Below are 26,634 nucleotides of genomic sequence, written 5' to 3'. Positions count from 1 at the left end.
CGTCAGAGCATCAAAATAGCTGGCGGTGATTACGGCAAATTTGTATGGATGTAAATTGGTCACCAAGGTAATCCCTTTACCTGCATTTCGTATAGAGTCACTACTAATGACGTGTAAATTCATCGTAGTGTTTGCTACCTAGCTGCATTTGTAGATACGTAACAATAGGTTAATGGTTATTGCGTTATATAAACCTCCAATCTGAAATAAACAATTTCTTGTCAATTTGCTTTCATTCATTACTATTTCTACCTTGGAGCGCAGTGAATCATAATGAAAAATGAAAAATTTTGAAGACAATTTTTGAAAGTGAACGTATGAGAAGTTTAGTTGTTTGCGAAAATTTTACAAATTTTCAAAAGACAGAGTAGTTGTGTTGAGGTGCTGCTAAAGAAAGCTGGATTGAAGAACCTGATATCCAGGAGGGAAAACGCGCACAATCACGGAACATTTTAAGTGCATACAAGAGAAGATATCAGTAAAATACTTTCAGAAATAATTTGTAGAGCAACCAACTCTCACCACCGCAGACGGCGAAATTCTGTTTACCCAATAACCATTTGTTTTACTTTTTGGTTCCGATATAGAAATCCGGTGACCAATTTACCTTTAGGTATTAAATCAACCCTTAAATTCCGAGGATCAATTGACATGTCGAATTAGTGGAGCAGGCAATCTTGGCAATGACTTTACTACCAAACAAATTTTATTGTGGGCAGGTCCGGATTAAGATTTATAAGGTCCGGGGTTAAAATAATGACGGGGCCCCCTTAAGGAATTCGGAAACCCGGAAAAATTCACAAAATAATATCAATACGTTAGAATTGTGGTATCAACACATCAAAAAATACAGAATGATTTCCAAATGATGGGGCCCTCTTGGACCTGATGCCCGGGGCTATAGCCCCAAGCCCCTAACTTAATCCGGCCGTGATTGTGGGGCTAGAATATATGACATAATCCTAAAATACTTCAATCAATATTTCAAACTATAACCATCATTGTATTTATCAAAAGTCTGAATTTTTACTGTGACTTGGTTTTTTTTATGCACAATTATACAATTTTTTATGGAAAAGGTATAGCTAAATTGTTGTGTTAAATATAGATGATTCAAATAAACCTATTGGAAAATCAAACTTATCGAGTCAAATAAATGAAATAATATAGCGGATACAAAATAATTTTATTATAATGAAATTATTATTATACTGTACAATTCCCGTTACAACATCGTTAGGTTAGCAATATAGTGGTTACGTCAATCTTCAAATTTCTAGACCTACATACCGTACAGTCCATAAAATATCAAAACATGGGATTACGTAAATCTTAATGTTCATTCATAAATCATAATTATATTTTTTCCAGTGTGTAGCTACTTATATTTTCCTGATATGCACTACTAATTGGTTTATTCAGTTATAATTTTTGTATAGTAAATTCATGGCACAAAAATTTCGCTATGGAGCGATAGAAGGTATATAAAATACGTACGTAAGAGTGGTAATATCCTTTGTTTTCCACAGACTTCTTCTTTATAGTTTATAACGGTATATCAGATAAAAGTTTTAGGCCACCCTATAGTTTGCATGATACACAACAAATAAAAACAATAGGATTGATTTTGATAATTATATTTTGAAGAACATATATCAATAAGAATATAGTAATAACGAAACTACGGTCTATAATTCTTACATGCTTAAATTTTTGATTGATCGATAATTCTATTATTTCGGTATACAATTTTGGCATTCTCTATAACAATTTCGACAAATAATCGTCGTCTATTTGGTTCCTTTCGATCCACAGCTTCGTTGAATACTTGGGATGGTTGTCATTTTGAAGATAATTTTCAGCCGATCTGGCGATGGCCAGAGCGTACTACATTTTCCTTTAATATTTTTTTACAGCAGGTCTTCAGTCGCCACTGTTCTCTCAGACCCACAACGTCAAATATTTTATTTATTTCTGTGAGAGAATCATATAGAGGTAAATGTATTAAACCTAGACACTTTGCATTATATGAAACTGTCCTCTTCGAAATGAATGAAACAAACACGCGCTAAAATAAATAAGGGGTATCACATTTAAGTATTTCCAACCAGACTGAAACCGTTTTTGTTGATAAGTCTAAAAGTAAATCGGCAAAGACATAAAATAAATATCATTATTAGAAAAAAAAAATAGAAATTGTGTGTTTTAATTTGTTATTTACGACATTAATTTACCATATTTATATTAACTCCATTCTCTTGACGATCCTGTCCAGTTCTGCTTCGCCATTTTTTTTTTTGGAAACCAAAGTATTTAATGCCTGTTTTTTGGTTAGTGTTTCTGTATGTAGCGACGGCATTATGATCTCATCTCAAGAAAAAAACTGTTCGGTCAAATGTATGATAGCCGCAATACACAAAAAAATCTCACAAACACACAAAACCAAGTAAATACGTACAACTCGAGCCTAATCTTAATGGACAAGAAAATATTCTGATTCCAGCGTGATGTCATGCGCGAGGCGTGTCAAATTTGAGCCGACAAGTCAGCATACGTGTATGTGTATCGTGGTGTATATAGAAAGTCCACTACATATATTAGATCTTTATTTTCTGTCTGTCGAAACTGATTTTTCAAAGCCAAACCTTTCTTTAGAGATTTTAAGACCCTTCTGGCGATTTTTGTTCATAGTTATTGCAATTTTTTGCAAAAACAAAAAAGTACGTCTTTTTCAAAATGATGTGGGTCGTAATTTTATTAATATAATATTCATCTATGTGTGTATTAAAATGTTATTTTTTTCTACTCACAGTTTATCCTGATGAATTTGACACACGTTACATTTTCACATTTTACTAAAGATATACAACTCTCAATTAATATTTCAAATCCACTATTTACTAATTATTTCTGGCGTCAGTTTAAAAATTGATACTCAACTCTCCCGCCTTCAATATTTATTTTGTAAAAATCTTTTCTGGAAATTTCGATTTTGATCATTTTCCTTGGCCTTCACTAGAATTTCAACATTCTAAAATGTTCTATTAATATAGGGTAGAAATATGTGCTTTCTTGATCATATTTTAAATTATATGCTGTTATTCACACAATCTTATGCTAGATATCAAAATTCGAATAACTCGTTATGGACTGCCCATAAAACTGGTTAAAGATTTTTCATTTTATAAAATGTTAAACAATTAATCTCATGATAAATGACTAAAATAGTTGCTACTAAACTACCGATGCTCATCTAATTCAATGCTGGTGAAGGTTGCACCCAAAGACGCATTGTTTTTAATATAATTTTACTACCTTGATACTAGGTATTGTTATTAAAAAAATACTGTGAATTTATATACTTATATAAACTTTTTTATTCAGATTTATATATAAAACGTTAATAGAAGGTCGGCAATTCATAAAAACAGTTTGAGGTTAATAACCTTTCTAAAATTTACTTATAAATAGCGAAATAATAGTGATAATTGAATGCGTTAATAAACGAAAATCCACAATTTAATTATAAATATAAAGATAACAAAATAAAATAAATATAATAATGACAGTTAGAAAATCATTTGGAAAAGTAAGAAAAAGAAATTAAGTCGAGCCTTTCATAAGACAATATACCGGGAATTAGAAAAGTTTAAAATAATCAAGTTGTAGAAACAGATGCAGAAGATATTGGGACTAACACAATGTCCCTCTGGCATCCGAATTAACCACGACCTATAGAGATGTTACTCAAGAATGTTCATCTTACCAACTCATGCAAGTATAATAATGATATTTGTTGAAGTAAAAGTAATAACATAAATTTGTGAACGACCACAGAATTATTATATTTCAACGTTAAACATTTTTGTAACATTCAAAGGAATTTATTTCAACAAATAGCCTGTGAGATTTTCTTAACAAGTGAATAAATAACTAAGTTTTGTTTTTATATTGCCAGATAAATTGGCAATTTATGTCATCATTTATTATATGCAAAATAGATTATCTGTGAAATAACTTTAACGTTAGTAAATATTGCATAATATTTAGGTAAACTAGCTTTACAACAATTTTGTTTTATTGCAACAAACAACCTAATTATCAGAAAATGTATCCTTATCACTTATATAAAAATACATGGTTTTTCACAGAAATGTGATGAAACATGTTAAATGAAAATGGAACATACCTAAGAACTAGGAGGACAGGAAAATAATGTTTTTGTAATTCCTTTCAAATATAGTATTAATAAAACTACAGTCTATAATTCGTACAAATTTAAATTTTTGATTCATCGATGTAACCCCCTTTTGCTTTTATTATTTCGGTGCACAATTTTCGCATTTTCTGTAACAATTTCAACTAACAATCGTCGTTTATTTGGTTCCATTCTTTTCTAAAAATATTCCAAATTTGTGAAATGAAAGTAGGACATTGCTTTCTGACTCCCCTGTCACATTTGTTCCAACACAACTCAATTGGGTTGAGGTCAGGTGACTGTGATGGCCAAATCATCAAATTCAGAACTTTTTTCTTTCCAATTTCTCTAAATACTATTTAAACAGCTCCGAAAAATGCTTGGGAAAGTTGTCATGCTGAAAGATAAATTTTCTGTTAATCAGAACGTTCGTTAATATTTTTCTCTAGCTCTTTTTCTTCAAAATCCGTTCAATTTTTACCAAATATCCAATTGTCTTTCCTCCAAAACATCCTCAAACCATCACTGACCCTGTTTTACAGTCGACATTTTGCCTGTCACAAACACTCTTGTCTTTCACCCAAAAACTTCAAACTTTGACTCATAACTCTATAAAACTCTCTTCCACTCTTTAAACGTCCAATTTGTATGCTTTGGTCTACTGCAACCTCTTAATTTTATTTCGACATGTTAAAAGAAGTTTCTTCACTACCACCCTTCCTTTTCACTGTAGAAGTACTTAGAGGCAGATCCCTAGATTCATTGATCTGAGCTGCTATCTCTGGGCCCGTGAATCGTCGATTACATTTATTGATCAATACAATACTTTATCTTCAGCAGTCGTGGTTTTTCGAGGCCGCCCTGAACGTTTTATTTCTCCAAAGCTTCTGATAGTTGCATATTTTTTCTCGTTGTAGTTCACGGTACATCTAGGTATTTTCAATTCGGAACCAATAGTACAATTACCTTTTCCTAGACCTGTGATTAATGCTTTCCAACTGCTAGTTTGTTGGTTTATTGGTTTTACCAAAAACTTACAAGTCTGAATTTGTAAAAACGGAATCAATTCGTATACGGACTCCACAAAACGATGTCTTGCTCTAAAAAGTATGAATCACAGCACAACAATAAACAAATCAACCGGTACTTACAAGTCTTAACATGTCGCACTCACCGACAAAATTTAAACAAGCGCTCCTATAAAGTAAACAAATAACGGAGGTGTCATTTTGGAGATAATCTACATTTTCAAGATTGTAGCGATGGGAATAAATAGAAATCCGAGAGTCCGATATCGGGCGAGTTTGTGGGTGAGGAAGTATTTCAATTTATCCATTTTTCCAAAGTTCATCTTGCATTGTCATATTGCAGTATGACTCGTTTTCGATTGACAAATACTGGATATTTTTCATATCAAAGATTTATTCACTCCATCCATTTGTTCATAATAAACATTTGCATTACCATTTTGCCAAGATTTAAGCACTTCAAAATAAACAAATTCGTTGTTCCATATGTTCCACACATATAAGCGCCTTTTTGGGATGTAAGCCCGGCATTTTGGATTATCATATCCATTTTGCGTCTTCGATGATTAAGCAATTACAAAACGATTCTATATGGCACCGTGAATCAATACGTTGCGTATGTTGGATAGGTTGGTTTTGTTTTCTTCGGACACATTGTGAGATACCCAAATAGCTGCTGTGTTCAAATTTACTCAATGTTCCCGGATAGTAGACAAAGTATTGTTGTTTGAGAGTTCCTCGTTTGTTGGACAAATATTTGCTTCCATTTATTCAATAACAGTCAGAGAGATAAAAATTACCGGATCTGACTTTGTGAACCATCTTTACGAACGTATAATGATAAAGAAGGCAAATGTTTTTGGTCGCGTTAATACTCTTGCGAAACCCTAAAAAACGTAAATAGGATATACTTTTCTGGTATTTGTCTGACCATTTCATCTAAAACTGCCAAAAAATCTTATTTTAAATTATTGAACACTTCACTCAATAAGTCGTGTAACTACGAAAAACACTTTTTTTGCTAAAATCGATTTTATTCATCAATGTAATATCTTTCAAGAGCAATACTATCATTCCAACGCCTCTCTTTCTCTAACTTCTCGATGCCGTGCTTGTAGAAGGATTTGTCTTTTGCATGAAAATAGGATTCAGTTTCAGCAATTTCTTCTTCTGAATTTCTTACCTGCGAGCATTTTTGTGAGTTCAGCGAATAGCCAGTAGTGACTTGGGGACAGTTATAGATTTATACAGGGAATGAGAAAGCTAGTCGAAGTGTAATTTGTTCAAATTATCCATCGTTGCCATCGACTTGTGCATTATATTGGTGAAATGTGATGAATTCAAGTTTCATCCATTGTCACATATCAACGCAAAAAATCTGATTTATTATTCTCTTGGTCAAATGTTCATACATAATTCTAAACACACTGCCTTCTCTTATTTTTACGGCCTCAACTATTTCACACGTAGTCTTTTGAAAATTGGTACCTCATAAATGTCACATGTATTTGATGTTGGCAGCGCCATCTGTGTGTCAGTCACACGACTTTTTCAGTGATGTTAAAGAAGTGAAGTCACTATTACCTTAAAATGTCTGACACGACTTCGAAGTATTAATGATATTAATGAAATTATCAATATGAATATTTTATAAAATGTTTTAACGACGTGTCCATGGAATGTACTGATTAATTGAGACTTTTAAATCAATTGAAAGAAATTTTTCATAGGAAAATTGTTACAAATATCGTCTCCAATGAACCGACTAAGCCGGAAACGTTAATTATGCATTCATTGCCAAATTAAAGACTAACTTTGAATTGACTGTATTTATTAGAAACTAGATTAAACAAATATAGTCGTATTTGCTTCACACAGTAAAAACAGTTAATTAACAGGTATTTTGTTTACATTACCGATACAGGATGTCCAAATGAATATATTTAGTAGATAAGTGAATTTTTCTTATACATAAAAATCAACAGAAATTAAAAATAGAATATTTTATTCGAAATAAATGAAAAATTTAATTAATGGAACAATATACTGCGAATAAATGAAAATATAATCGATACCAAGCAATGATTAGACTTTTGAATTATATTTTTAAACAATTGTCTAAAGTTTAAATTCATTCATACAAGAACGAAATACCCAGAAAAATATCAGTTTAATCAGTGAATGAAGCTAAAAACATCTAGTTGAAATTCTTTGGCAACACATAAATTTTCACTCCTTCAAGTCCTACTATTTTCATAAATTATTTATAGAATGGGAATGATTCTTTAGTTGGAATACCCTGTGTGAATCTCGTATCAAGTTTCATGATTTCATCACACTTGTAAACTCATGTAACATCAAATGAATTTTGAATAATAATAATGCGGTCGACGTATCATCATTCAATTACACTTATTTCAAATAGGTATCTATAAATTATTCTACTCACTCACGTATGTCATTAACTGTAAATAAATAGTAGACGACAGAGATTCCTTCTGCATAAAAAAAAATAATGTCTCTAAGTGAATTTAATCGTTTCTCGAATGCCAGATTGACATCGGGAGTACAATCACAAGCAACTGTGTATTGCATTCGAACGGGAAAAATCAAACAGTAACTCACCAGGTTTTTAACTATTCATATCAGAAATTAAGATTCGCAACTTTCTACTTAAAATCATGCATTTCCTCCCCTCTATGCCTTACGTTGAGCATTGTACGTACTGGATGCACGATTATGTTCATCTGCAATCCGGATGTTGTCCAAAAAAAAGGTTCCCAAGGAGCTGCGGACGCTAGGAGCGCTGTTAGGTGGAATTTGGGGAAACTTGCGTGTAGCTGGCTACCTTCTTCCCAATTCCCGCACAGCAAGCTGTCTACAACGTACATTCTTTTCTTTGTAGCTGTGAAAGTCGGAGCTTCCATTTGATTCTCACACAAGATGCGAATTACGTGCTGTTATTCATTTTTCTGTTTCATTCCCAAATGTGTATGGGGAAAAGTGTATGAATGTGCAATATGTGAGCAAATGGTGCAAAGAATTCAAAGACAGACGCACAGATTTTAATGAAATACTGTCTCACACTCCCCTCACAGCCCAAACTTACCATCTCTTCCTTGAATTAAAAAAACACATTGGAAGGACGCATTTCACAATTGAAGAAGAGCTGACAAAAGAGGTCTGCGACTCAGACATAAAGAAGATGATACATTTATCTAAACAGCGGTGGCGATTTCCAAACATGTATAAGTCAATTTCAATAAACATGTTTTCATTGTGAAAATTCTTTGGAAACCTTATTTTATGGACAAGCCTCGTAGAATAAATGAGTCTAGATAATTCGAACTGATTATGTGTATGAAATAAAAGCTTCAATGATTTCATAGACGTATAGACGTTGCTGGAATAACGAAAGCGTAAATTTGTCACAGATTATAGAGAGAGTTAATAGATATTGGACAATTTCGTGGTCAATTTTATAATGTTAACTGGCATCTATAAAGGAATACAAGCCACAATGATGTAAAAAAATGAGCTTGCTACCAAGAATTATTTTACAGAACAAGTTTCATTTTTATTTGATGATTTAAAACAAGCAAACGAATTGCAACAGATTTAAATGTATAATCTCATTCATTTCCAAATATCCTTCAGCTGTGGGCAAAAAAACATTGTCTATGACCCAGGAAAATATATATTCAAACGCCCAATTTATCATTTTAGCGTAGTTAAAATTTTGTAAATAAAGAATTAAGGGAAAAAAATAAAACCACGCTTTATCAAATTGGTCCTTAAGGATAATTCGAATAATAGATGCTGATGAATATATCGTGAACATCGAAGTTGAAAATTTTGAAACCCTAGGTCATATCTATACTGAACACGGTGTTCTATGTTCATTTACTCTTTAACTATTTTCTCAAATTTTTATTAAAATTTCAACATTTTCATATCGTACGCTAGTATCACAATGAATTTTAATTTTACTTATTCTTCTTCTTCTTCCTGCTGTGTATAGGCATCATTGCCTGTTTTTCTTCACATCATTGCCTCTGCTCAATCACCTGGGAGGTTGTCACTCCATCTTTTCCTAGGTCTTCCAAGGCTTCTTTGTCCTGCTGGTGATTTGTCCCTTGATGTTTTCACAATTCGTTCTTCCGTCATGCGGTCAATATGCTCATTCCATTTTATCTTTCTATCCAGTACCCAGTCATTGATGTTATCTATCCCGCATGTTCGTCTTATATCCGTTTCGTTTTAGAGGTCTCAGGTCGGGTCTCTTCTGCATAGGATAACATAGGTCTGATTGCGGTCTTGTATATGCGGACTTTTGCTTCAGATCGAATGTATTTATTTCACCAGATTGTGTCATTTAGGTATACTGCTGCTCTTGAGGCTCATGTAGCTTAGTTTCTTACTTCCGTCTCCACGTCCCCGTGTCCAGATATTTCGATTCCCAGATATTTAAATTTCATTTCCTGGTGTATTATTTTGTTATCCATCACAAGCTTACATCTGATCGGTGTCTTGGAAGTAACCATTGATTTTGTCTTTGCCGCTGATATTATCATATCAACTTTTTTCCTGTTTTGTTAAATTGGTACAGTAGCCTTTGCAGATCGTCCTCGTTCTCCGTCAACAGTACCGCATCGTCTGCATAGCACAGGATGTTGACTTCTTTATTTCCTATTTTGTAACCTCTTAGTTTGCATACTTGTTTTGTGATTTCATCCATCACTATGTTAAATAGGAGCGGACTGAGAGAATCTTGCCTAATGCCCCTATTTGCAGGTATCTGTTCAGTAGGTCATCATTTATTTTTGCTTGGATCGTATTTTTTGAGTATATATTTTCGATTATTTTAATGACATTATTTATATTTAATTTTACTTCTATTATCATAATTTCTTCATTGCCCTTTATTTTTTATACGAGCGTGGTTTGAATATAAACCGGAATTCTGCTCTAAAATATTCTATTATTATGTTTCAGAGCTGAAATTGTTTACAGTTTATCTAGATAGTCTCTGTTAAACTCTATAAATTTTTGCCACTTATCCGGAATCTTTCGGATGCTTTTATCATAACAATATCTCGGCTTGTCACGTAACAAATAAATAATAGTCGGATGACGACAAATCAGGACTATAAGAAGTGTGTTCCAATTATCTCGACTCAATTCGTGAAGATGCGTGCAAATTTCCCAGCGTGTGAATTTGAACTCAAAGTTCAGAAATCTTGGCACTCATCTAGCTGAAATTTTGCGTTAATAGAGCCGTTCATTAATTATTTACTCAATACTGTCTGCGCTTATGCTCAATTCCTCCCCATATCGTGTACAGTACTGCAGGGATCTCCCAAAATGAGATTATCTACAGCACTAACCTACGGGTTCTGGAGCGCCGAGCATGTGGCATGTTTGCCACCACTCGGCCTTTTCGGAAAACGGATCAAACACTTGAGTCTTGAAAAGGCACTCATCCCGAATGGATCAAGTAATGTTCGATAATTTTTTGCGGATTTTATATTATTTTTGACCAAAAAACGAATAATGATGTGTGGCTATGGCTATAAGTACAACAAAAAGCGAGGTTATGCGGTTCCGGCTATTCTCTACGCCAGCCTAACATCATCCAGTGCACCCACTTTTACTACACTAAATTTTTAGCGCAAAATATCCAAAAATATTTGACTTTTTTATTCACGTTCGTGAGATTTTATCGACCAAACATAGAATTGTAAGCAGCGTCCATGAACCATTAAATTTTCAAAGCTATTTTACATCTAAAACCTTAATTGAATAATGGTTATAAAAATGCTAAATCCAAATTTCCCAGTCAGACTTGAGCTTGCGACCATTTGACTGCAAGACGAAGAACTAACCACGCGGCCGTCAACAATTGTTTTTTTAAATTGGTAATCGAAAAATCCAAATATGGTTAATTTACTTAATAATAATCAACAGTCAATAAAAATTCAAATGGGTCAATCTTCTTTGTGGCTTATAGCGCCGCCACATATTAGTGAAAAACCAAAGTTTAATTTAAACATTCTGTTCCATATGAAAAGTAATTAATTCAGATGATACTATCAAATATTTCACCAATTTCTTGCTTGAATCATATATTGTCATCAAAAGTGAGAAAGTTGATCAAGAGTTGGTGAAAATTTGATTAGAAAATTCCATCTAAATAGACTAACGGAGTAAGTTAAATTGAGTGTGGTAAAAAAACTAATCTCCATCATAGATAAACATTTTTTTCGAAGAATTATTAATGGACCTCTCCATTTATATGAATTAGACATGTAGAAAAGTATGTTACACGTTGAGTGATATATCTATTAACTTCTAGTTTGAGGAATTGCTGTTAAGCATCTTAATTATAGAATTAACATATTCAGTTGAACTGACACTGTGACATATATAGAAAATGATTCATTTAGTTATTACTAGAAAGTACTGGTCACGAATTATTGCATAGTCAAGGTATTTATTAAAAAAATATACGCCAATATGCTTGTTTGTTAGTTTTTCAATTCAAACATAAACAAAAACACTAACATGAAAATCTTGTAATATAGCAACTATTGTAGACTTAAAAACATGATTTCATGAGCAATTTATATTTAATTTTGTGGGGCAAGTCGCTCGTTTTGCTTGTATTTGTTTTATATTTTCTTTATACAAAGTGGACTTCTAATGATTAGGCAAGGAACCAGCGATAAAAAACGTTAAAACTGTGGAATTTTGTATCATCGTCGATTTTTATGGAATTTTGGATTTAAGCTCTACTTATCCCCTTATTCAAAATCTACCCTGGGCAGAAGGGAGCTTTTTATTTTTAGTGATGAAAACTACTCCTTATCGTTAAAAATTATTAGAAGATCTGTTGATGATGAACAAGTTTATGATTAATCCGACTCATGCAACCCCTCCAAAGACCATCTTTTGAGGGTAGTAATACTGAAAGCTTGTTATCTCGATTTTCATGAAAATTAAATTCAAGCTCTACTTACCCTCTTCTACTAAACCTTTCCTGTGCCGAATCTGGCTTTATATATTTTGGGGGGTGTAAACCACCACTAATTTAGAAGCTTAGAATTTTAGAAGCTTAAATGTATTATGCGTAAATCTGAACTTCTCAAATACATTTATGATCAATCACATTCCTGCAACCCTCCCCCAAATAATAATCAAATGATATGAAAAGTTGAAAAATAATCTCAACTATTCTTTCATAAATAAAAATTATTCAAAAGTGTATTTATATTGAATTGAGAATATTTCGTCAGTATTTTGAAAAAGTGTTGCTTTTTAAATATTTCAACCCTTATGAAACCCACCTTAAATGGCCAAAAATTTCAAAATTGCAGGTAAATTTTTTTACAGAAATTATAAAAAAATAAAAATGAACATATTTTTAGAATCAATAAATTTTTTTTATTCAGAAAATAATATAAAAAACAATTTTGAATAATTATGTTTCATCATTACTAATATCTTCTTCCTCCTCTCGTTCGTTCGCTGTTGCTTGATTTTATGCTCCGCGTTTCTCTTTTTCCAATGCATCAAAATTCGTGCTCCGAAATTTTGAAAAAAATGCAGTAACTCGCTCAATTTTCAAGCTAGAAACTCACAAACATTTTATAGGGAATTTCAAGTACTTCAACTTAATATCAATTAAAACTTCTTTCAACTCCCGGTTTCAAAAGGGGTCGGCTCAAAGGGGTTGCATAACTCACATTTGATACGCGAAAGCAAACCTTCAATTTTTATGATATGACATAGATTTAAACAAGCTCAAAATTTTTGGCAATAAAAACTCTACAATTAATAGTCGATAGATTTTTTCACATCATTATTTAACAAAAATTATTTTTTTTTCAAGATTACGGAAATGCAGTGATCAATTTAATCAATTATTTTTTCTAAAATAAACATTAAAAACTGGTTAAATCACATAAATCATATCAATAATACATAAATAAAGTTCATTGCAATTCGATTATGATTAATTTCAATTAGGATGGTAATGGCGAAGTTATAATTATTACATTTTTTCGAAAAAGAAAAAAGAAGAAACCTTATTTTTGTTATAAATCAGTTAAATCTTATGCAAAAGACTCTTGACAGTGTTCATTCTAAAGGTTTTTTATGTACTTTCAAAAAGATCTTCTAGTTTTTATTTGAGGTTAAAGGTTTTCAATTTCGGGGCTCCCCAAAAATAGTTATCCTTCAACAAGTAATAACTTCACAGATGTCATTCAAAAAAGAAGGTCTTTGTTTTTTATCAGCTACATTTTTTTCTTAATGATTTTGTTGATAAAAAGGTAAACTGTTTAAGTTATTCATTAAAAACGGTAAAGAAATATCCGTTTTACAATTAAAAAAAGTACAGTTTCAATCGTTAATAACTCTAAAGTACCAACTTTAGAAAAAAAATTGTAGAATAGAAGTTGCTTAGAATTAGACAATCTATAGACTTACGAGATTATTTTGATGGAATAAATTTCTCCAAGAGAGCACCCTTCGACACATGGTAGATTTTGAAGAAGGTTATAAATAGTACCTTCATACCAATTTTCAAAAAAATCGAACTTGATTATCAAAATTACACGGGAAATCGGCTTGCCTAGACCGAATGATATTGGTTACATATTTATTATCCTTATATTTACGCTGACTTAAAGAGATCCCCTTCTATATCTAAGGAGATCCTCATTAATAAGGGGACTGTATTACAAGAATTTCCGAAACATAAAATATACACTTTTTTACCATCTTACCATAATTTCATCTTTGATGTATAAAAATATGTATTGATAAATAGGTAATGGCGTTATCTGATTTCAATAAATGAAAATAATTAAATGAAGGTATTAAAAGTTGCCCCCCTCTTAAGAATCATTATAATTTTTCTACTTATAGTAGCAGTTACGCTCTAGAAAATAAATAATTGTTTTAGAATGGAATTTTGCTTTTAAACTCTCATTGATACAAAAATCGTGATAAATACATTTTAGTCTTTTGTTTCCGAAATGGAACGGCCTATAATAATTCCAGTTTTAAACGTGATTACACATTTAGTAAATAGTTGCAGGCAACAAGATGTAATTAATATGAGAAAAAATCTTGAAATGATATTTGAAGAAAGTGCTTATGAATAATTTCTGTGCTATTTCAGGAAATTATTTCAACACAGTTTGCGTCTATGCTTGGCACTATTAAACAGGTTGCAATATAATGATAAAGAAAATTATAGGCAATTACAATTAAAGACCTAAAGAATTCATATTCAGTCAACGTAAAAATGTGAGTGTATTGTATTATACTCTGAATTATTAAGATAATCGTTTTGATTTATTTCAGAATTTTAATTTTATAAATTTACTGCTATGTGCAATAGCAGCGTACGCTCGTCAACTGCGTACTAACTGAATACGTGGGTTGCTACTTAAGTTTTCAGATAAAAAAATATTCATAATTATTTCATACGTTTTATTATTTTTCAAAATATTCTCTATTAAGATCAATACACTTTTGCATGAGTTTGAACCAATTGTCGAAGCATTTTCTCCATTCCAATTGAGTTACCTGCAAAACACGTTATTTCAACGCATCATCGCCTTCTTTAGATGTAGAAACACGTTAACATCGCAATTTATTTTTGATCTACGGAAATAAGAAGAAATAATTTGGCCCCAAACAAGGACTACGGCGAATGACCTATCAATTCGATGTTTTGACTGTTCAAAAACATGTTTATTTGAACTGATGTGTGAGAGCTTGGTGGAGAATGGTTAGTCTTCTGCGATTGATTCCCTAAATTTTTTCTAACAAATGGTGGTGTATCATTCATAATTCACTTTCTACGTTGCGGTGGCGACATGTCCAGTTATCCCGGAAAAAACAGGCGATCATTTGCTTCGTAGTGCTTCGTGGGTAAACAACTTTTGTCGGATTTGGCTAATCTTGAAAGACCCATACAGTCGATTGTTGTTTAGTTTCGGGTTCATAAGAATAGATTCATCATCTCCTGTCACGATTCTTAGATGTCTTTTGAAGCAGCGAGTTGGAATTTTTTCAGCATTTCATTGCACCAATCGACACGAGCTTTTTTTTGACCGACTATCATATTATGCGCTACCCAACACAACCAAATGTTCATGGTATATCACATGATGATCTTGGAATATCAGTACGTACAGCATCGATGTTTTCTGACATAACAGCCCATTTTGGACGATCTTCACGAAATTTATCCTGTAGCGGAGTGCGACCACGATTGAATTCGAAAAACCAGCGAAACACAATGGCACGGAATGGTTCTTCATCACCAAAAGTCAAAAATCTAAGTTGATCGGCACACACTACTGTTGGTTTAATCCAAATCAAAAATCATTGAAAATCATCGCACGAAAAGGTGAATCTTTCAAGTATCAAATAGCACTCGTACATTCTGAGTAACCATTAAAAATGTCTAACTTCATAGTGGCAATGTCTAATTTGACATATTCACCATATCTCAAAACTTAAGTAGCAACCCTCGTAATCCTAAATATTTTGTTTACTGATACAAGACAAAACAAAATATTGCTGCAAATATTATAAGTAATTATTTTTTATTCGGGCTCTTTACTATATTTTGGAATAAATAAAAATGTTTTATATACGTTGTATGGCGTCTGCTAATTTTTTATTATTTTAAATTAAATTCACAAAAGAAATATATACAAGAAGGACAATAGTTTAATTAAACTGAAAATGAGGACATGGAAAAACTGAAAGTACCCCAAAAGTTGATACTATGCTAAGTTCTAAAGAAAAAGTCATAACAAAAAAGGAACATTTGAGGAATTTCATATAAATGCTGGGGTAAGGCAAAGTGATGGACTCTCAACGGCATTATTCAACATTGCAATGGATACGGACATGTAATACCGATGGTAGTATCATTAATAAATTAAAATAAATAGTAGCAAAGTTCGCAAACCAGAAACAGTTAAGATAAATGACATCAGCTTCGGAGGAGTCGACTCCTATGAGTATTTAGGAATAATGATAAGCAACAAAAATGACAAAGAATGAGACAAGACAAAGAATTCATGCGGGATGTAGGGTATATAGTAAGTACAAAATCATAATTCGGAGTAAGAGAATTATCCCAACAAATAAATAGAGAGTAAACAAGACTGCGATAAAACCAGTAAGAACTATGAGACTATCAAATATGGACGAAGAACAATTAAGAATATATGAGAGGAGAATAATTAGAAAAATTCATGGACCAGTGAAAGTTGGAAATAATCGAGAACTTATTAATCATGAAATTAAGAAGATATTAGAAAATAAGGATACAGTAGACAAAATTGAATCAAAAAGATTATGATGATACGGACATATGGAAAACAAACAAATAAATACAGATTGTACAATATGTGCAAAGTAATAGAACAAACAAATACAGTACAGTTCAGGATATCAAAAGATCTATTGAGACCCTTTTTCTGCTCTGGAGTTCCGTGTCTCTCACACTCTGAGAAAATGTGGATAAAGTTTTCGTCTTCTACGTAGCATAATTTGCATTGTGCCATTGATAAATTTTAGTTTTCGTAGTTTTAAAAACTTATATTGATCACGGCAGCCGTCTACATTGCGTATATACGAGTACAGCAACAAATAATGAAATCTCAGCTACTACCCAAAGTAGTACCACCAAGTAGACTGCGCGATAATGGTCTGTCGTTATTATTATTTGATAATAATAATGATATATCCAAATTTTCTGTCGGCAGACGTGGTCAAATGGATTTATAATTGGTTAAGAATCGATACCTGTCTTATCTAAACGCTAGTCGCGTCCACCATGTACGGTAGGTATAAGGTCCTCAATACACAAAAACTTAGGTCTGGTCAAATACATACAAGTTGCCGTTCACAGGCTCGTAGACTACCTCCTATCAAGCTGAATTAGCGCCTCTATACAAATTTATGGATATTCGAGAACATTTAAATATCCACTTTTATCTTCGGATCGCTTATGGTGCTTCCATTCCATAACCATCAAAATATCCGGACTCTTCACCCCTGGTTCAGTTTTGTAGCTATTTATGAAGGACGAAATTCACTTCAGCAATAACGAAAGTATTGAAATTATTCAAAAATACCAGGAACATAACCACATATGCTTAAGTATGAACCGGAGAAAAAGAGTTCATATTCAACTACAGGTTTAGGCATGCTTCGAATAGGATTACATTTTGTGAGAGTATATATAGCCAGCAGATGTGTTAGTATATGTTGAACCTAGACTACTGGCTACTGACTTTTCTATGCGCTCTCTAAGGGATAGTAATCGTCGTTACTCATGCTCTATTGCCATTCTGGGTCCGCAGGACCCTTCCTTCGATATTATTTTTCCTTTACTGTCAAATATCTCCAACAATGTAGACGAATGACAATTCTCGAGTTCACTTTTCGGACTATTGACATCTTATTAGATGGCTGTCAAACACTAAAATCAAGCAATCAAATTAAATTTTTTAATAATCTTTAAAAGATAGATAAAAATTGAAGTTTCGACTTTTCTTTAAGTCTTTATTAAAACATTTTGAAACATTTAGAAACATCTAATTTACATCAAAATAAGTAGCAATGTGTAATAAATACAAATGAAATAAAACCAACGAACACAGTTTTACATAATTTCATACTATCTATCCAAATTCAATTAATTCCTTTGTGATATAGAAATTATCCATCCGCAGAAAGTATACCGTTTGTATGCCAAAAAAGTTAAACAACCGGACCTGTGTTTCCTTTCAATCAGGATTCAGGAATTTACTTGTCAAGGCATTTTTACTTTCTCGCGTAATGCAAAACCATATAAAAACATTTCATTTAATAATCGATATTTTTATGGTAGCAACTCACTGTTGTTTCAGTTTTTCTAATAAAAAAATTAATCTATTTCTCATACAATCCAAAATGATCTTGAAACTATGTAAAAGCGAGTTCACAATTTTTTCTTAATTGATTCAAACAAAATAAGTTTTCTGACAACTGTACAGTTGTGATAAATCGATTTAAAAAAGTCGAGACCATTGGATACACTGATTCCACTTGAGACCGATATTCTCTCCTTAGATAATAAGCACCATGTCATAAGTATGCAAAGGCACCTAATTGGAAAAGTTACGCATTTGGACACATCAGCACATAGAGTAAGATTAAAAATAAATTTTTGAGCAATTCAAAAACATTTTAGTAAACTAGAAATACTAGAACTTCATAATTACGAGTTACCGTTAATTATTTCCAGGTTACGATTGAAATATAACATAAGGTAATCTTCATTTGAAAGTTTCAAAGCTATTTGAATGAACAGTATGAAAATGCCAAATTAAATTGTTATATTACAAACTGAAATATTTTTTAGACAAAAAATACATTACTTAGTGAAAGAGATATTTTCTTGAATAAATGAACTGATTTTAGATTCATTCAAGAAAATGTACCTAAAAAGTGAGAAACCTCATATTAACCTGGTAAAGTCTTTTACCAGATGAATATTGGATTTTATTATTATTTCAAACTAATTCATGCGCGATATAAAGCGAACGTACACACTGTGCCATCCAAACACCAAAAATAACCCCAACCCCAGCCTTGGAGAAGCAAATTTTTCCTGTCAGGGCCATTCCTAAAAAACATACTATATCTCACATAAAAATGTCCCTATCTTCTCTAAAATAAGAGCTTCTCCATAAAGTACATACGTTTATTGAGGCTCTTGTGTATATGCATTTAATTATGACAAAATCTTAGATTTTGTCTTCTCAAAAGAGAAGTTTGAAGTTTAATGATTACTTTTTTTAAACGTCAGTTGGATAGGTTAAAATTAAAAGCAACATTTAATTTTCAACATTTTAGATCTGGTCATAAATTATTTTAATTAACTTGATGGAAAGTTGGGGTTTCTCTATGGATTTCCGAATCCAAGTAATTACTACAAAACATTTTTCATATAATAATTAGTTTTTTTTTCATTCATTTTCCTTACTAGACACTCTACTAGATTTTCAACAAAACACGAACTCAAAAAATAGAATCTAAGATAGATAAATAACTGTGCTTTGTCTAATAATGTAGGGTACCTTGTGATAGGTCATCATATTCTGGGATCCAATTAACTAATGCCTCTTTGGAAGTGGAAGTATTAGATAAATCAAGGTTGATCTAAATCTATTGAAACCGGTCTCAGGAAGGTCGGACTACAGCAAGGGATTCTTTAAAACTAGTTTAAACTTAAAATAATATTAAAGAGATGAAGGTTATTCTACGTATGTATAGGGTGTTCGTAGTAAGTATGATTAGTTGATATAATAAAGCTTTATTACTGAATTATCCACCCTAATTTCATACTAGCCGTTTCCAGCTTTTATTAGGTTTCATCGTTATCATACTATTTCGTATTCGTTTCTTCATCTTCCCTTTGCCGATTCAATATTTCGTTACAGTAAAGCATTCTGTTACTAGAACATTTCTCGTATTTGAAATTTAATTTTTTTTCTCAGAAGCAGGTCATTTATTCATAAAGAAATAAATACCTTTTTTTCTAAATCACAATACATCAATAGGGAATGTTTATATTGATCATTTCCATATTAAAATATTTTCACCCATTTGTCTGCCGTGGCTATGGTAGATATATTTCATTATTTTTGGAAATATTAACTGCAACAACCTTGACACATAACAGAATAGACATTTCATTAGAAAAAACCGAAAATTGAAAACATAACACGACAATTTATTCAACATCTGTTAAACTGTTTACCTTCAGTCTCTGAACTTGGTTATCGGAACTGATTCAATGAAAAAATCATTTCACCAGAATCCACCACTCTTACATTATGTTTCGAACCATATTTGGTGATTTTCGAGGCATTTGTTACGACTAGTAATTTGAGTCTTTAACTATCTTCGTAGAATGTTGCCTTTTCTGTATTGAACCATGAGATAACACTCGCTAAAGCAAACCCTTCTTAGGAACTAAGCCTTTCTGTGGTATCAGCTACAGAATAATAGGAAAAGTATTGGATAAGAAGGTACATAGGGACAAATCCAATTACTGGGACAACCTACAGGGGCTGAGGTAGGCAAAGACTCTTCTGGCAAACTATAACCGGAGAAGATGTATCAACCTGTATGTATCAAATCTCTGGTAACTATCATTTTTATAAATTCTGACTATTGTCAACTTTTCTCTTCTCATGCGCTGCTTTCAGTCAATATTCTCTTAAGTTCTCTTAAGACAAACTCTAGAACATTCGAAAAGAGTAAAGATTTGCGTTATCATGTAGACAAAGGTTTCCATTCTCTCCTATCCTGTGTCCTGTCCTGTGTTTTGTTTAATTTCCAGCCATCTTATTTCTCGATTTTCGTGTTCGTGTTTCATATATCCTCCTTTTTAATAATTCTTCTCACATGGCCAAACCATCTCAATTGTCCTTCTTCTGTTTTGTTTTGAATTGGTTGTAAATTCAAATTTTCTATTAGAGTATTATTCCTTATTTTGTCCTCATTTCTGTACTTTGTATTTTACTTTTTTTCTGTCTGAATGCCCATGTCTCAAAACCTAATGTTAATATGGGTATGGCTATTTTTTTCATATTTCTGTTTTTATTTGTTTTGGGATATCCTTTTCGGCTAGAAATTGCATTAAATAATCTTAATAATAATAAGCTGTTCCAGTTCTCTCGCTTATCTCTTTTTTCATTCTTCCATCTTGTGTTAGTACCATGCCAAGGTATTTGAAGCTTTTGACCTGCTCTATATTTGATTCCTCTAATTTAATCTTATTTGTCTTCTTCTTTGGGCTTATTATCATCGACATCGACTATCATTATCTGTAGAATATCATTGTATATTTTTAAATTTGAGCTCAAGGCTTTCTCATCTTCTGTCATTATTACCATGTCAGTTGCATGTAGTATCTATGATATTTTAATATCTTCCATTCTACAATGTCCGACTTTATATTATTTAGTTTGTGAATAAAATGTTGCCTACCTTTCAGTAACCGTTTCCATCGATATAGTGCGTGTCTGATATTTTATTTTGAACTTGGCAACAGCCTTTTGTTTTCAGTATTCTCATTAATCTTTAAATTCATACTTTGTTTTGCTACTCTTTTCTTTCATTTCTAGATCACCACTTGCCTAGTTATCAAACACCCGTAATATTATGCTTATTTTCATAATTAAAGCACATAATATTCCGAATAATATATTTTATTGTTAATCTGTTGAGCAATGAATGATTTAATCATAACAATTACCAACACGTTCACAGAATAATATGTGGAACCTATTCAATAAATAAATCATAATATTATCTTGTTTTACATAAAATTAATGATGTGCTTTGCTTTATAACAAGTGAGAGGCTCTTCGCTATAACAAAACGCAACATGCGTTAAGTCAGTAGTAAACAAACACCGGAATTTCATTTAAGTCACGTGTTTAAATAAATCGATTGTATTGTTATGAAAATTGAATATAAATTAAGGTGAAATGTATCATTTTCAGAGTTAAGAATCATAAAAATACATTAATATTTTTTCTAAATAATAAGTAACTGTTGATGATATTTGTATTGGGCTTCTTTGGGGTCATCCAATAATTACGTAAGACTTTTATTAGGGGGGGTTCAATGTTTTCTTACGATTTCTTACAAAGGGGGGTGGGGGTGTTAAAGTCCATCTTACGTAAAGTTAATTTTTTTTTTAATTGCAATTATCTAAAAAATTTGCTAAATTTATCGACTAGGTCTTCGTGCTTTCATTCCTTATTAGATAAAAAACTAAGAATATTTAATCATATACAATATATACATTTGGTTTATATAGAAATTACGTGATTCTTAAACCTACTACAATGAAATAAATTTATAAAATATAACATCTTCACTATGTATAAAAATTATGTAAGATAAGGGTGGGGGGTAGGGGTCGCAGAAAATCTTACGATACCTTACAGGAGAGAGGGGAGGGGTCGAAAATTCGTCGAAAAAGTCTTACGTAATTTATGGATGACCCCTTTATAATAATAATGTTGGGAGTGTTAAGTGTGTTCATCGTCAGGCTCAGTTTAGTTGACACAAATAATAAGAACAGTATTTAAACATGACCAAAGCAAGAAATTGAACTCTAAATAACCACTTGAATTAATCATGGAAACCTTGTGCAACTAGAGAAAATACTGATTATACGTGATGTGGTACTAAATTTATATAAAAAGTGATATTAATATAATATTTCACTGTCATAAAGTCATGTACCATTATAATAATAGATAAGAAACATCTTAATTTAGGAAAGATATATATGGCTACATCCCTTTTCACAGATGTTTTGAAATTCAAAGCAATATTGCTGACAGTAAGTTCCTACGTGCCGTTTGAATAGTAAAAATATAACGTTATATTAGTCAATAAATTTGAATACAATCTTTCAAAAGTATCACCAAAACATATTTTATTTTGAAACATATGGTTCTGTTACAGAAAAAAAACAAAGTGAGGAATATAATTTTTTTAAAATATATGTCCTTTCACTATAGTTCATGTCTCTTAAAACATATTTGTAGGAAATCATAAGAAGTAATGTAGAATCATTAATCAATGTGCTTATTCGCTTTTATGTTTCGACGACCCTGTCACAGCTAATTAATTTAAAGGTCACGAAATAAAGCAAGTATACGGTGTGGGTGTGGAAGTGAAGTTGTTAAACATGTTATGACAATTGACGTTATTTTCGAGATAAAAATGTAAATAAACCTGACCTAATTTAAATTAAAAATAAAACATTCTATTTCAATGCCGCCCTGTATTTTTCACCTAATGAAAAGATATATGTTCAAACTAAACGAAAAGAATTAAGGTATGCATGATATTAATCTCATTGCCACCATCTCATTTTATGATAATCTATTACTTAAATTAAACCATGTCATGTGACTAACTAAGAAAAACAAATTTTTTGCCAAAAATCGATTTTATCCATCAATGTAATATCCTTCAAGAGCAATACAATCATTCCAACGTTTCTCGATGCCGTGCTTGTAGAAGGATTTGTCTTTTGCATCGAAATAACCTTCAGTTTCAACAATTGCTTCTTCATTATAGTCACTAGTCACTGTGGGCCAGATATGGACTATACGGTAGACGAGGAAGCAATTCGAAGTGTAATTCGTTCATTTTAACCATGATTGCCATCGACTTGTGAATCGATGCATTGTCTTGGTGAAAAACTGATTTGATTTTTCCTACTACAGATGAGGCCGTTTTTCCATGATTTTTGCATTCAAACCATCCAACAACTCTATGTAGTTTTCGCTATTGATTGTCTCTCCCTTTTGGAGATAGTCAATGAACAATATTCCATGCTCATCCCCAAAACACTGAAGCCATAACCTTCCCAGCTGACTGTTGTGGTTCACTGCAATCCATGATGATTACTTTGATTCCGGAGTGAAGTGATGGATCCATGTTTCATCCATTGCTACATCGGTGCAAAAAATCAGATACGTATATACATGACCAAACACTGCTCTGAATCATCAACACGTTGTTGTTTTTGATGAACCGTTGGTAAACGCGATTGAAATATGCTTTCTCATGGACAAATTTTCCTGCATAATTGTAAACACACTGCCTTCTAATACCTTTACAGCCTCAGCTATCTCGTGCAATTTCCATTTAGATATAACTCATTCGCGGACTTTTTTTATGTTTTCTGGAGTAACCACCTCAATTCCACGACCAGAAGGTTTACCATCTTCGGTATCTATACGACATATGTTTTAATTCAGCAAACCAATAACAACATTTGAAGCCACTGCTGAGCTTGTACAATATTTTTTTCATCAAGCAGCAATGATAAATTAACACACGAATTTGTTTTAAATCCATTGTTATTTTTAAGAGTTAAGCATGTTATAATCATTACTATAAAATGCTTAAATCTCAAATAAAAAGGATATCTTTAAATTCTTACTATTTTTCAATAAACTGTGATAGATTGTAGAAAATAGTTGAAAAAAATATTGATTCCCGTGGATCCAATTAAAAATAATCTATTCGACCATCTCACCAGATTTAAATCTAGAACAATTTCTGTGATGTAAGGAATACGTGTGCAGAACTGAGAGATGATGAATTTAGATAAATCTCACTCAAGGAAATAATTTTAAATGATGGGTAAGGTTTTTAACGGTTCATGCTTTTACTTTATCGGGTAATATGCCATTGGAGAAATTTAATTATTGAAATTGGAAAAATATATATCAAAAATAGTAATGGAAATTCCAACAAGGTAAAACAAATTTGGAAAAAGATGAAATGCAAACCTGAAGGCACTCAAAGAGAGAGAAAATAAGGTGATATCATCAGGTAACTGATGATAGTTTATAATTCACCACAAATACATAAAGCAATCTTGACAAATATAGCTAGACCAGGTAAAACAAATAAATCTCAGGACAGAGGGAAAAATTGATGCCAAAAAATTATGAGAATAAAAAAAACCTAATAGTGGTACCAAAAGCTCTGAAAATAAATATAAAGCCACGAAAATTACGAAATGGAATCATTAGTATCATGAGAATACTTGAAGACGGACATTCTTATGATAGGGAATAGAAAAGTATTTTTGAAGAGATAAAAAAAGTAAAATTTATAACTGCCTGTATGTAAAGTGAAATTATAGAAATTATGAACCGAAAAATATGAAAGTTAAATTAAAGAGGCAAGATTACCACAACTAATATTTAAAAAAGAATTAAATAAGATTAAACATCTACTCGTATTTCATTTCAATATTTTTTACTATTATTTATTTATAAATAAATTAATGAGACTGATTAGTTACTTCCGATATACTATCCGATTAATACAGAATTTTTATGCATAAAATTATGAAAGCGTGAGAGTAACTGTTTACTTCCGGATTAGTTTTTTTTCGCGCCTTATCAACTCCTCCTGTATACTAGATAAACGTTCTATATCCTTTTAACCAAAGATTTGCTGCTGCCATTGAACAAGTTAAAATGCAGTTACAATGTGATCGACAATCCATACCATAGCAAGCCTGATGCCCTTGACTCAACGTCCAGTGACCTGATGCTTGTGCTGTGTGCTTGCCATTTCCCCACCTCCAATCTCCAATTCAGTTAGTCTCTTATACTTGTGCAAACTTCTATCACAAATCCACGACAATTGTCAAAAAAAGCATCTCGAAGAAAGTGAATAAAAAGTAATTAACAATAATTATAATTTGTGCAATTTTGTTAAATAATAGCTGCCGAACCGCGTTGCACTGGGTAAACCGCCGTGAAAAGTTAAATCGAACCGAACTCGACGACCGTAGGAAGAACAAGAACTATATTTGCAGTGTATTGGTTTACGCGAATCGAGTAAGATCTTAAATCTAGTGTTCGGTAAAATAGATAATTGTGAATTAAAATATTCATATAATAACATATTGGGTATGATTTACAATGTCTTCTGGATAGAATACCGAATTGTTGTGGTAAGATTTTTTTATTATTTACTTGAAGCACCTGGTTCCGACACAAAGAATTTTGATCAAAAGCGTTAAAATATTTATTTGATTTCGTGAAAACTGTGAAATTCGATTATTTATCACTTGACGTCCAAGGAAATCAAAAGCAACTCAACGCATTTTTCACTATTTCCCAATTAAATTTTGTTATAATTAGAGAAAAATATATTTGCATTTATTTTATAATAGTTAAATGCTATATAGGTATGTCAATGATTAGCTAATTTTTAACGACTATGAATATATTCAATTAATATATTAATAAGTAAAAAATACATTCAGGAAATTAGAATATATTAATAAAATATCATTAATTGTTATACAATAATCATTGATATATTATGGTGGTTGAAAAATTCATGCAAATCCAAAAATTAAAAAAATTGAGAAATAATTCAATGCTTGGAATATCGATATTAATCTCATAAAAACTTCTATCATAAATAATTATTTATGTAAAAATAATTTATTCTAAATATTTAAATATGAAACTCTTAATACATTCTGCTTTAATTATAATCACAACTTTTTATATAAATTTATTAAGTTATCCTCAATTCATTAAGAATTTTTGAGATTAATAAATGAGTTATGAGGTGCGAGGGAAAATACGATAAATTATTTTATTATCAACAAAATAAGAATGTAACATAAGGTAACAATTATTTTTCGTCAAAGTACTTTTCTTGGTTAATTATAGATTCACTCGAACGTTTAATCTGTGACGGGTAGCATTTCTACAACTTTATTTCGGAATAACCTCACTAGGTGTTCTACCC

General features: G+C 31.7%; 1 protein-coding gene across 1 annotated transcript in view; it reads left to right on the top strand.

Moving 5' to 3' along the window:
• LOC130451193 (uncharacterized) overlaps positions 1 to 26,634 on the top strand; it is a 65,604-nt gene that overhangs the window by 7,189 nt on the left and 31,781 nt on the right. The window lies entirely within an intron of this gene.

Source organism: Diorhabda sublineata, chromosome X (assembly GCF_026230105.1).
Source record: "Diorhabda sublineata isolate icDioSubl1.1 chromosome X, icDioSubl1.1, whole genome shotgun sequence".
Taxonomy (NCBI): domain Eukaryota; kingdom Metazoa; phylum Arthropoda; class Insecta; order Coleoptera; family Chrysomelidae; genus Diorhabda; species Diorhabda sublineata.
The sequence above is the reverse complement of the archived record's forward strand: the minus strand, read 5'-3'. Positions and strand labels throughout refer to the sequence as shown.